At 40.2% G+C, this 13,691-nt stretch overlaps 1 long non-coding RNA gene across 2 annotated transcripts in view; it reads left to right on the top strand.

The window, feature by feature from the left end:
- The first annotated feature begins 4,357 nt into the window (after window positions 1–4,357).
- LOC110054589 (uncharacterized) overlaps window positions 4,358–13,691 on the top strand; it is a 15,408-nt gene continuing 6,074 nt past the window's right edge. Inside the window, exons 1-4 of one of the 2 annotated variants that reach the window (XR_016209316.1) lie at window positions 4,358–4,442; window positions 4,561–4,650; window positions 7,246–7,310; window positions 9,651–9,719. This is a non-coding gene — a long non-coding RNA (uncharacterized LOC110054589). The remainder of the gene's footprint in view (window positions 4,443–4,560; window positions 4,651–7,245; window positions 7,311–9,650; window positions 9,720–13,691) is intronic. The other variant, XR_016209317.1, reaches the window with a different exon arrangement.

Raw genomic sequence — 13,691 nt, 5'->3', positions numbered from 1 at the left:
TCCACCGAACAAGGTTTGTCACTATATTATATGGAAACTGGAACGCATTTTTCTTGCGGTACGCAGCGGGTAATCCCGAGCGGGTAAAATAGCGCCATCTTGCCCGCTCGGGTAGCCTATCACAGCGCAAAATTTGGCTTAACTTGCCCGCTCGGGAAGTTAGCCATACAACAATTAGAATTATTACCACTTCACCCACTCGATGGGATGCTAGTTCATGAGCTACTAGTTTGTGCTAGTCCTTCCCTATCAAGGCTTTTTCCTGGTGGCCTTATCATTTCCCGATACCATTATTCTGCCTTGATGGAGAGAGGGAATGGAAGAGTTGAGTGTCCAAGAACACAATGCGATACCCAGGGCTATTGAAGTTATTGGTTAGGGCGCCGGACTTGAAATGCGGAGGCCGCGGATTCAAGTCCTACTCTGATCACTTAGCTGGAGTTGTTTCTGAGTGGACCCTCGATCACTGAAGTCCTCGGTGAACCTTGTAAATAGACAACTGGTCTGTTTTCCTAATAGGTTTAGTTGACATATATTTGTTTCTTTCAGTTTAAGTGGCATGCCCGCGAATTAACTCGCTAGGTGTAGCTAAGCGCAGTTGACTACTATAAGCAATAACATTTGAACATTTTGGACAAACCCAGGCTGCTCAATCTGCCTTCCAACGCGCTAAATAAAATATGCAAACAAACATTTCAAGTTACTTCACACAAGCTATACGCTGACCAGTATCACGTGGCCATATCGCGGGCTCAGGCTTAGAGCTCATAGAGGTTGCGTGTTTTTTTTGAAGTTGACCGCTGACCAGTTACAAGTTTCTAATTGAATCGCGGGCTCAAGTCAGGTTAGTTTTGGGGGGAGAAGGAGGAGGGAGTACTCGCAAAGGCGAAATTTCGGAGCAAATTAACCCCTGGCGCCTTGTCGACTTTTCTTCTGACATATTTCTCGCACAATCGTCTCTTGGAAAGTCCCTGATATGTTGCATACGTAATTTCTACAATCTTGGTTAGGTTTGTGGGGTATAGTTTGTTATACTGGAAAAATATAGCAAAACCACACGCTGAACAATTACATGCCCACAATTGATCATTTTTTGAATTTCTGATCCAAGAAAAAGTAATTCTCTTTTTCCTTTATATATATATATATATCTTATTAGATGTTTTGGTGTGTAGTATCGCTGTATATTTTTACGAGTTGTGCCGTATTTTGACGAGCCTGTAGGGCGATTCAAAATACAAACAAAGAGTGAAAATATAAAGCGATACTACACACCAAAACGTCTAATAAGAAATTTATTATCCAACTGCTGTAGTCAATAAATGTATCAATGAAAGAGGGAGAATGTGATAGTTTTGCGCGCGCGCGCCGACCTGTGCGCCAAACAGATTTTCTACTGTACTACATCGCTGTATATTTGTACTTTTATTTGGACAGTATTCGCTGCAGTTCGATAATAGGGTCAGTTATTGCAATCAGAAGCGCCGCTTTTAGGCCTGGCTAAATCTATATATTATGTTACAGGACATGATTTGGTGTAACCATTAGAGCTGAGCATGATCACCGCCAATAAAAATAACTGGGGAATTTTGAAAGGAGTGTCTAATCAGCACGGATCGCGGGTCGCGGGTACACAGCGCGGGTCACGGGTAAGCCGTGCTGGTCGCGGGTAATCAGCGCGGGTCACGCAAAAAAAGTAATCATAAACAAAAAAAACCTGAAATAAACTTTTTGATAGACCAATAAAGGACGATCGTTGGTAGACCTATCTTCAATGATATTTTTAAAACACCTGTTCCGACCCATTGTTTATAAATTAAATGACCGGTGTGGTAATCCTGATAGGCCGTCATTTGATTTTAAGACCAGTATAAGTTTAAAGAAAAATTCGCACCTAGTGGTAAGAACTGAAAAACCATGTCTTGAGTCAAGAAATTGTTTTTTTCGACGAGAAGGTAAAGAGATGCAAAGGTTTGGTTTTATCGACTGCTAGCGTCTATCATCCCCTTCTCAGAAGAAATATACCTTTCGCCACATCGGAATGTGAAAATGAAGACTCTAGCTACTCTTGCACTGTCGAGCTTTTTTGGAACAACTTTAACGAAGTTCTAAAGAAGGAAAGTCGAAATGAGAAGTATTTCTTCTATCCTCGTGGGTGGGTTACCGACTTGGCGGGGTCAAATATGGAGGGTTTGCGACAATCACATGGTACAAAATCACACATGCTGGGACGCAAGTTGCACTGTGGGACTTCCAAAACAAAGGCAGGTCAAGGTGGACTGGTACGAGTTGCTTTGCTTTGGAAGTCCCACTGTGCAACTTACGTCCCAGCATGTGCGGTTTTGTACCATGTGACCGGATGATGAAAAGGGCCTATTGGTCCCCACGCCCTGGAAAGAGTCAAGACTTTGAATTTCTTTTCAAAGATTGTCGGAAACGGGAGGCTCGAAAGTTAAGAGAAGAAGACGTTTTGAAGAACTGTGCAATCTTCTTTTAGAGGCTGAAAGCCCGGTTTCATACAACAAGACCAAGGAAGAGTCAGAGAATATCGTACGTATTTTGAACGGGCTTGCCATAGCTCTTAGACGTGACGTGTGTAAATAAAGTATTGCATAGCATTGCATTGTATTACAATGTATTGTATTGTGTTGTATTGCGTTGAAGAGGACAACGATCGAAAGTATTTACACAGGGGTCAAATAGTGGCACAAAAGAAGAAACTATATATTTCGAGCATTCGTACCGTTGCTAAGTACATGTACCTAAAAAATGAAACCAGCATGATGATGATGATGCCTTTTATTACTCCGTCTCGGAGCATAGGCCACAGATAAAGCGCCTCCACCCTGCTCTGTCTCTGGCCATCTGTTCAATCTGATTCCAGGTGTAGCCTTTTAACTGGATGGTCCTTTCTGTGTCTCTTTTCCAGGTGTTTCGTGGTCTTCTTCTCCGTCTACTTCCCTGGGGGTTCCAGCCCAGTGCTTGTCGGGCTATGCAGGTGTTCGATCTCCTAAGTATATGTCCGATCCATGTCCAGTTTCTTTTCTTAATTTGTTCTTTGACGGGTAGTTGACCTGTAGTCTCCCACAAGGTAGCATTGCTAATAGTATCTGGCCAGTAAATCTGGAGGATTCTGCGCAGGGATCTGTTTACGAAGGTCTGTAGTTTTGACACGGTCTTCTCTGTCATTCTCCATGTTTCTGAACCATAGGGTAGTACGGGCTTAACATTTGAATTGAATATTCTAATTTTAGTGGCTGTTGTTATTTCCCTCGATCTCCAGATGTTCCCTAGGATATTAAATGCGCTACGTGCTTTCCCTATTCTTGCCAGTACATCCTCGTCCGTTCCTCCAGTGATGTTTATGACACTACCTAAATATGTGAAGGATGTTACATCTTCTATGTCACGGTTTGCTATACTGATGTGCTCATTTGACTTGCTATTCACCCTCATGATCTTTGTCTTATCGGTGTTGATTTTGAGTCCTAGTTTTGATGAGATGGCTTCAAGTTTTGAGGTTTTCGCTTGCATCTGGGAGTGGGTATGAGACAAAAGTGCCAAGTCATCGGCAAAGTCCAGGTCTTCGAGTTGGTCTACGAGGGTCCACTGTATGCCATTCCTAGAGTCAGATATTGTCTCCTTCATTGCCCAATCAATGGCAAGAAGGAAAAGGAACGGTGATAAGAGACATCCCTGCCTTACACCTGTTTAATATTGAACTTTTCGGTTAAACCACTATCATGCAAAAATGCGACAACTTGTGCCCTCGTATGTGTTCTTTACTAATGATATGATCTTTCCAGGAATTCCGTAGCTGGCCATCAGGTCCCACAAGGTACTTCTATCCAGGCTGCCAAATGCTTTCTCGTAGTCTATAAAGTTTATATAGCCGGTGGGGTCCTCCATTCAAGTGATTGTTCTACGATTATACGAAGGGTGGCTATTTGGTCTGATTTTGATCTGGATTGTCTAAAACCCGCCTGATTATCTCGTAGTATCTCATCCACCGCTTCCCTCATGCGTTCCAGGATAATGCGATTTAGGACTTTTCCTGCTGTTGACAAAAGCATGATTCCTCTATAGTTCTTACACAAGCTTAGGTCGCCTTTCTTAGGTAACTTCACCAAAAGACCCTCTTTCCACTCTGATGGTATAGATTCCTGATCCCAGATCTTTCCTATGAGGCCGTGCAGCATGTGCACTGAGGTGTCAATATCAGCTTTCAGTAATTCCGCCGGGATGTCGTCTGGGCCTGCCGCCTTGTTGTTCGTTAGTGATTTAATTAATCATGGCCACTCGCAAAGATGACTGGGCCAGTCACAGAGCAGCAAGACTAGGAGTCGTTTCGTGTTTTCTTACACGAAGGTTACCCAGTGATCTTTGCGAGTGTAGTTCGTCTGCGCCATTTTGGCACGTGTACAAGAAAAATAATGGAAAATGTAAGTTTATCGTAATTTCAAAAGTTTTTTCTTTGTATCTAAACAGCTTGAACCAGTAATATTACTTGATCTGGGTCATAAGCTAACTTTTTTTACCTTTTTTGCTTGTCGGAACCAGGAGGTGGAATGTGGAGACGTGTTTGTTAACCTCTGAGACCTGTCCATATCCCTGGACGAATTTACATGCCCGGGGTACATGTAAGCTGAGGTAAGCGCGCTTGTAAATTGTTTTGCGTTGTGATGACCTTACAGTCTGACTAGATAAATACTTGACTAGGTAATAAGATAGGACATAAACGTTGCATGTGTACGTGTATCGACCAGAGTTTATTCTGCTTTTAAGAGGCACATAAACTGAGAAACATGTTGCGCAATATTTCTAGGGGCCATTCGATTTAATATCCGCACCCCTTCCCCCTTATTGAGGAGCTTTGAATTTACTCCCTCAGAAAAGTTAACCGTTCACCCCTCCCTCCCCCTCCCCCCCCCCCTCCATCCCAAGAAAGGAAGATCAAAGTGCCAACACGCTTTCCCCTTCAGAATTTATTAGAGGATCAAAGGTACCAACACAGTTGCCCCTTGAGAAACGGCTTTTCGGCTATTCCAATTTTTATCCACTCCCACACTGTTGACAAAATTTTCGAAAGGGTAGAAGGGAAGGTCAAAATTTCTTAAGGTCACAGTCCATAGACAAAATTTTCTGAGGGGTATAAGGAATCGAAAAGGTCACAAAGACACTTTTGAGATTTTCTGAGGGTCAGTATTGGGAAGATCTAAAATTTCTAGACAGTCGCAAGGTTACCTTGCATATTTTTTTCTGAGGGGTCTTGAAATAATTGTGTCAGCACTTTGATCTTTTTCTTAGGGGTTGGCAGTCAAATGACCTCATCAATAGGGGGAGTGTGGATATTGAATGGAATGGCCCTTTAAAGACTCCTCCCCTCTCCTACAGATTTTCTAGCACCTCAATTGGGGGAGCAGTGCAGATAAAACATGGAATAGCCCTATGAGTATCCTTATTCAAGGTGGATTCTTAATTTTCAGATAAATTAGCAAAGGAAAATTGAAAAAAGAAGGCACTCTCTTTTCGACAGAAGTTTCTAAATTATATTTTGTGCACAAATGTCCAATGTGTAGTTCTAAAAAATATCCATACCCCCACCATGGAGGGCATTTCATGTAAGCCCCCCCATCCCCCTCTGGAATTTCCACAAGTATTATGTACACCCCCTATACCCCCTGGAAAAAAATAGTTTTTGCAAGAAAGTGTGTTATGCTCCAAACACTTGGCTGTCTGCATTACACATCAGTGCTGTTTATTCTTGATCGATTTTAACATAATATAACTGAAGATACACACAAAGAAAACAGACAGATTACCTTCCTATACGACTAAGTCCCTTTGTAAATGTGGGACAATTCCCGTTGAAGGACTGATAAGATGAGTGTGGATGAAACTGACACCATACTTTTATTGTGAACACGATCGTTAACACACTCGTGACGAAAGCCAATTTTACAGCAAAATTACATCCAAATGGTCAGAGATAAACAAGAATAAGAAATTCTCAAGTTTGTGAAATCGTAACATCATTTCTTCCTTTATAAAGAAACTCATTTTCATGGAAGAAACGACAGCGTCCAAGAACAATGTGTAAACAAACCAGGCTAGTCACCAGTGCTTTTCAGTCCACATGGTGACTTCCTGTAGACTGGTAGCAAGTAATGCATTTGTTAGCTTCCAAAGTGATTTTTGAAGAAAGAAAATTTATTTCAAATATAATGCGATTCAAATACAGTGGAACCCCGCTCTACGGACACCCGCTAAATACAGACACCCTGATATTACGGACAGTTTCGTTTTCCCCGACAAAAAGCTCATGTATTTTTTCTAAAATTAACCCGCTTATTACGGACACCCGTTAATATGGACAACGGACACTTTTCTGTGTCCTGAGCGACAAACTCTTATACATCGTCAACCCCGCTTTACGGACACTGTTTGTATCTGTGCATTGTCTATTGTCATTGTCATGATTATGTGCTAATTAGAGATTTTGTACCCTGGTCAAATTATGACAGATTTCGGCGGGTTAATACAATTTTATTACTAAATGAAACAGTGTCAAAATAGCATGACGCATTTGACCAGTTCTTTCTTCCGGTGCATTACCCAGTCTGCAGTCCTTATTTAGAGTTTTATTTTAGTCCGAGAGTGATACAGTTAATGATTTGTAATTTACAGTACAATTAAAACGTTTTGTTGCCGTACCAGTGTCGGCCTTAGTGTTTGTATCGATAAAACATGTGTCCGTGACTTTTTTCCGAGGACCCCGGTTAATACGGACACCCCGTTAATACGGACATTTTGGCATGTCCCCTTGGTGTCCGTATTAACGGAGTTCCACTGTACAAGTATTGAAGCTACTATTTTTCAATGAAAGATCTACTTGGTAGGTAAGGAAGGATTTTTGAACAGCTAGGTTGATACTTGAATCCATATTGAATTGAAGGGCATCTGGAAACCAAATTGACCATCCCACCCCTCTCCCCTCCAGAATTTCCTGGGTCTTTGACCCCTCATCCCTGGGGAATTTCCAATTTCCTCCATTGTGGGGGTATGGGTATTTTCTGGAACCACACAATATGTTGAATGAGCTTATATTTTAAATAATTTGTTTCATGCTTAGAAGCTTATCTTCTGCATTTCCAATGACCTTCTATAGGCTTGGTATGGATATTTTCTGGGACACTGTGCATTCATGTTTTTGGCTTATATTTTGATGAATTATTGGTTTATTAGTTAGAGTGACTTTATTGAGTTATGGATGCATGTTGGAGTTTGAAGAGGACAAGATCTAGGAAGGGGTAAGAGTTATTCAAGCCATACTCAAGAGAATCATACATTTTTGCTGTGTTTGCCCCCAAGGCAAGATGGTATCAGAAATTATGAAAAGGGTCTATTTCAGCTTTTCTAGTGCTCTCCAAACTCTCAAGTGCACCAATAATGTAATAGAGCCATGCTAAACATGAACCAATAAGCAGTAGAGTTTGGAATGAAATATAAAAAGAGATTGGAAATAAGCAAGAAATAACTTTCATGCGAGATTATGAAATCAAAATTCTCTTGTACATTGTATGCATACAAGTGGTAAATTAAACAAACTCTACTCTATTGTAATCTTTGTCAATGGTTTGTGGCGCTAGAAAACCTCCACCAAAAAAACCTTCCCTACCTTTATGTATACACTGTATGTGAGAGGATGGCAGTGACATACAGTTTAAGTTTATGGCAGCCATAAACTGATGTTAATGAGACCTGAGAGACAATATCTCAAAGTCAGGCACAAACATTCTGCATTGTAACACTTTATTTCAGAGACATGTAACACTATGAACCTCGTGTCATGCTCATAAGTAAATCCCAGTAACATAGGTAACATGCCACCAATTCCTGATCTCAAAGTCCATCAGGGATTCCCAGTTGAAAACAATCACCCCCTTTGGATATCACAACAAACCTTTCATTTCCTAAGTAAAGCCACTGTTATCTACATCTGTAAAAGACAGTGTATCAATGGTTCCAGTCATGTCTCTCACATGTCCACCTCATGCCCCTGACCTCTAGTCAAGCACACGCTCCTCATTGTATTCAGTCTTCTCGTTTGTGCCGATCCTTCGCCACTGATTTTTCTTTTACCCTCCCACCCTCCCATGACTGGGACCCTTGCTCTACACATCTGAACCCCTGATACTATGCTTTAGGACCATCTTCAAGCGAATAAACAAATCATTTAGATCTATAGAAATGTTCACCATGAATAAGGCTAGTAATCTGTCTTTCCCAAAAAAAAAAAAAAAAAATGGGGGCAAACTTTGACACTACAATTCAGAATGTCGTGTATAGATACTGAACATTACTATTCCGCTACTTTTAGAAAAACATTTATCCATATATACTTATGATATCATTTGCTTAGTATAAAATAATAATAATAATAATAATAATTATACCATTATTGGCTATAGGCTAGGGTTATCTGTCTCCTAGCAAGCCTTAGACCTTGTCATTCAGGGTGCAATGAACAGAGACTGTATTTTGGTGACTTTCTGTTGTGTGCTATTAAAGGACGGTGGCAGGGAAGTGCACCCATTAGCTGCACTTTACCCCACAGTAAGGCTCTAGCCCACTGGAGACAGGTCCGGAGAAATTACCTATTCCAAGGTGGCTACCCCCGGTACCACCTGATCTGTACTCCCCCCAGGAGGGGCTCCCCCTCCTGGTTCCCTCAGTCCCCCGGGACCGTGGGATATGGGCCTCACCCCTGGAGGCAGGTCTGGAACTTTTATTCCAGGGTGGCTACCCCCGGTACCACCCGATCTGTACTCCCCCAGGAGGGCCCCCTTCCTGGGCCCCTACTCCCCAGTCGTCCTTCCCTGCCACCCAAATTTTACCCACAGCCAGTGTGTTATTTCCTAAACGTAGTATCGTTAGTGGAATTCAGACCAAGCCTCGAAAGAGGATCATTAATGTAAATATATGACTGTGCTTCTGTGTTGGGAGCATGCTCCCTTTAAATTTTCTTACATCAGTACGTGTAAACTGTTTGAAATGCAAAGTTTGTATGCAGTTTTATTATATGGCTGTGTCTCACAAGGACTGGGAACTACCAAATTCACGAATTTGATTGGCTGAATCGATATTGAAAGCGGTCTAGATTTTCCCATCTAGACTGTCATCTAGACCAGTTACATTTTGTGGAGAAAAAGTTGCAAACTAAAATGCAAAACTATTGACTACTTTCTTCCAACAATATTTATTTATGAAGGTACCAAAAAGACTGATGAGAAAAAAGTAAAGAGGACGAGCAAACTTTGGCATAATTATTTCAAGTTCAGCTCATCGCCGTTCGCAAGCAAACTGTCAGCTAGTACAAACCAGTTACATGTACATTAATCAAATTAATTTTTCTCATTTGCCATATAATAAATATCTTATTAACCGAGCTTAGTCGGTCCGTATGAGAGAATCCTGACCTCGGTCGTGTGTACAGACCTCACTGCATTCAGTCTATACTCACGACCTCGGTCAAGATTCTCCTATACAGACCTCCTGCTCCTGCTGCTTAATAAGAGCTAAGGAAAGTGTTGAAGAGATGTTGTATTGGTTTCAATGAACTAAATATGGATATTAATCTTGTTTTCCAGATGAGATTTTAACAGAAAACCAAGTGGTTCGTGGCCTCTACAGTTAGTGTGTAGTGCTTAGTTATCCAGGTAAGCAAAGTGATGAAAAATTCTTGATTAATTTCAGTGTTCAGCCAGAAAATTTTGAGGGGCAAAGTAGCCCCTGAAGATCTTTTTCAGGGGCTAATTTTTTCGGAAAGGGGCCAAATAAATTGAAAGCTATCAACCCTCCAAGTTTATTGGAATGATTGATGATCAAATGAAAATGAAAATTAAGAAAAAAAAGTCACTTCACAAAACACAGAAATATTTGTGTATATCATTTATAATTCACACAACAGGAGCAGTGCAAATGACACAGATTATACCAAGTTAAAATAAGCCTCATTTGCAGCTGAATGGCAGAAAGTTTTCCAATGTTTATCAAGGCGGCATCAAATTCTTGCTGAGACCATAAAGTGAACACTATTTTTACCTTATCACTTATGATCTTTTTTAAATGTTCAACCTTGTTTTCTGCTTGAATAAGCAAATGATATAACACTTCATCTGAAAATTAAAGACTGTATTGAAATGGACAGAAAGTTCACGCTCAAATTGTTTGTCGTTTTGAATTTAAGGTTACAGTATACCTTGGGGTCGGCAATTTTCTTCAAATTTGGATTTTTGGGCCAAAGTAATGGTCAAAGAATAATCTCTAATTTCTGAAAAAAAAAAATTGAAAAAGGCTAAATAGTGGCGGAGAAATGGCGGTTTTACGTTTTCACCGGAAGTAAAAGTTTGCCTCTTGATTGACAGCCCTATGGTGCGTATGCAATCAACCGAGATGATTTTCGCGGGAATTACCTGTATGCATGTCACGAATTGACTACTCAGTTGATCAGCATTGTTGTTCTGACTACCCAGCATTTTTGGTATTAGGTGTAACTCTATTAAGTTATAAGTAAACATAGACCACGTTAAAACCATGGACCAGTTCAAAAAAGCGGAAACAGCGAAGAACGAATGAAAATACGTCAATTAGTGAAGAAGCGAAAGTTCACCACGTGGATGAAGCTATAGCTATCGTATAAGGCGGGCAAAATATCCGTGGTAAGAGTAAAGAAAGGTTCTGTAAAAATTTTGGAACTTGACAGCAATAACAGGGACGTTGACAGAGACTCTTCTGATGAGTCCGATATCGACGAATTGCCGGAATCATGGAGACCATTTGAAATATCCATGCAGAGTTGACCACACACAGTTGCTTCCCGCACTTCCTCTTGTTTGTTTCTTCGCTCAGCCACTCTAGGGTTTGTATCCTTTTTAGTCTTTCCCATTTAGCGCGACCAGCTTCAAGAAAAACCCAGCTACAGAAAAATTATCTCTCTGCCTTCGGCACCTTGAGCGCATTGCAAAACACAAGAACTTTTTGAGATTCACGCGTAAATCTCACCAGGAGGTTAATGTTATCTGAGAACCCAGCTGAAGGCGCTTGTGGGCAGAGTTTGTTTGCGAAGCAGAAGATTTTTCTTAGAGCTGTTTTCTCGAATAAATTTTTTCTCTTGAAGCAGACACTTTAAAGAGATATAACTCAGAGGGAATTTGTTCAATTACCCTCAAATTTGGACAGTAGCTAGTTTAACATATAAACTACAAAAGCGTGTCTGGGAATTGTTAATTTCAAAATATCTTTTCTTTGAGAGCGATTTTTGTACGATCACTCCACATTTTTTTAATCCTATTTCGAAAATGTTCTGTAACTTTTTACTGCAATTGAATATGCCAAAATGCAGACACGTTTTTTAAGCGCTTTGGGCCCTGAAACCGAGGAAAAAATTAAATTGGCGAAAAACATAATTCGCTTTGACTTGCAGCTTATGAAAGGTGATTCGAGCGCTTGCATTCAGTGGTCGTGAAAAATTCGGCAATTCATTTTATTTCAAAATTCTTGGTATAGTTTGATAGCCAGCTCTATAAGCTTTAATTTGGTATAGGGGTTTAGGTATCTACATCTTAAATTGTACGCGCTACATCGCTTACACGCAAGACACCCCTGAAGGTATACTGTAACCTTAATATGCGAACTGCGGAACGCGAATACTCAACGCGAAAATACTGTCACAAGTTTTAGGGCAATCACTAAGACGGATATTTTTTATTGATGAAATCTTTGACAATTTAAAAATAAACCCAGGTTCATTCACACAAGTGAAATTTATTTACAACTGCGAGCAGCTTTTCATCACAGTTTTTCTTATTTATAGAATCCCCCGTGCTTGTGTTATCAAGTTTGCTGTGAAGTCAAGTATTTTCGTGTCCACTGAAACAAAATACGTTTCTCAAATACATCTGGATGTTTCTCAAATATATTGTGGATCCTGTCACCGTCGAGCTTTCCAAGCTTTTGCAATGCCTCTTCTTTTCGATGGCAAATGACCGGATTGCGTGCGTTGTCTCGTGCTTCAGGTAAAATTGTCACGTGCCAAAGTTCAGTCGAGTGGAACGAATTTCGTCGCATCCCAAGCTCAACTGAATGCAATTCCTTGATCTTTGTTTACCATGTAACATTTCATTTTATTCAGTCTCCATTTCTGTTGGTTAAAATTCCACAACAACTAGCTTTGCAAAGTGAATTCTTAATGCTCAGAACGTTTTTCTTTTCGCTCCGGATGATAGTCCGCTCAAGCTCATAACACATAGGTCACATTAATTTCAGTCGCCGAGCTGGCGACTTGCGTTCTAATTTAGTTGTCACCATGGTGACTAAAATGATCGCAACTTGGAGGGTTGGCTATATGTACAGAGGGAAAAAATGCATTGGGGTACCAATCAGACACTAACTAGTATGAAGGATTCATGCATTACAAGGGAACAATCCATAGGCATATATGACATAGTCAAAGATCAAGGGTTTGCAATGCATTATAGGGTGATTTCAAGCTTGGTCAGCCATTTGGAAGTTTTCTGATTTGGGAGAATCAATACAGCAAAGCAAAAGGATGGACTGACTTCGTTTCTTATGTTGAATGTTGTAGAAGCAAAGATCTTTCAATATAATGTTCTAGAAGGACATAATATGTGACAAAATGTGACCCTCCACAGGAAAACAGGAAAAAAGGTGATGACATGGGCACATTATTTTAACACGCTAGACAAAAGAAAATTCCTTTAACACACTAGCAGCGTGTCAAAATGCAGGGCTCATTAAAATTTTCTTTTGTTTCATAGCATATGGTAAAAACAAAGGAGCATGTTCATTCTAACAAAGAAGTGTGCCAAAATTACAGAAACAAAGCTGCGAGTTAAATGTCATGCCAGCAAGTGAAATGGCACGCCGTGTTGAAATGCACAGTCCATTATGAGTGTACGGTCAAATATGCTTTTGTTTTAAAAGGCATGCAAACGTCAGTCTTTTCAACTCTCCTGTGCATGGGCAATGGAGTTTATTTAGTAACAATTCCCTGAACAAAGCTACCTTTGTTTGGTCCATTGAACTTATATTGAACTGGTACACAGTGTTTTTCTTAAAGAGTGTTTTTACAGCTTTTACTCTGATACAGATTTCATACAATTAAAACACCATGATAGCAAAAGAAAATAGAACTGCACTTCTTTTCAGCGAACCCCGTCTGCAGGAATTTTTAGACAGAATTAAATGAAAATTAAAATTATCGGAAATATCTTTTCCTTTGTGTTTCAACTTACGAAAAGTCAGAATTTCTTACCATTGACATTGTTTTATGGAAATTATTTCACATCTCTTTTTTTCACACAAAGTAACCTGTCAGTGACTTGTCTAACAGTAACAGCTGAAGATGGCAATTTACTGAAGCGTGTCACAGCATGGGAATCTGTCAAAAACCAAATTTAGGGATCTGTCCTAGAGATATTAAAGTATACAGTCAATTAATTCCGAACTGAATGTAGATCTTCTAAGACACGTTTTTTTCTCGTATGGTTTAACGGTTTTGCTAGATCAAAACGAACTAACGTAATATCTTACTTTATCAGAGATGGCATGCAGTAATAAAAGGAAGAAATGATGCCCAAAATAATTCAGGATATTTCAGATTGAATCTA

The sequence above is a fragment of the Orbicella faveolata genome, unplaced genomic scaffold (genome assembly GCF_042242905.1).
Source record: "Orbicella faveolata isolate gen_17 unplaced genomic scaffold, um_ofav_v1 contig_1, whole genome shotgun sequence".
Lineage (NCBI taxonomy): Eukaryota > Metazoa > Cnidaria > Anthozoa > Scleractinia > Merulinidae > Orbicella > Orbicella faveolata.
The sequence above is the reverse complement of the archived record's forward strand: the minus strand, read 5'-3'. Positions and strand labels throughout refer to the sequence as shown.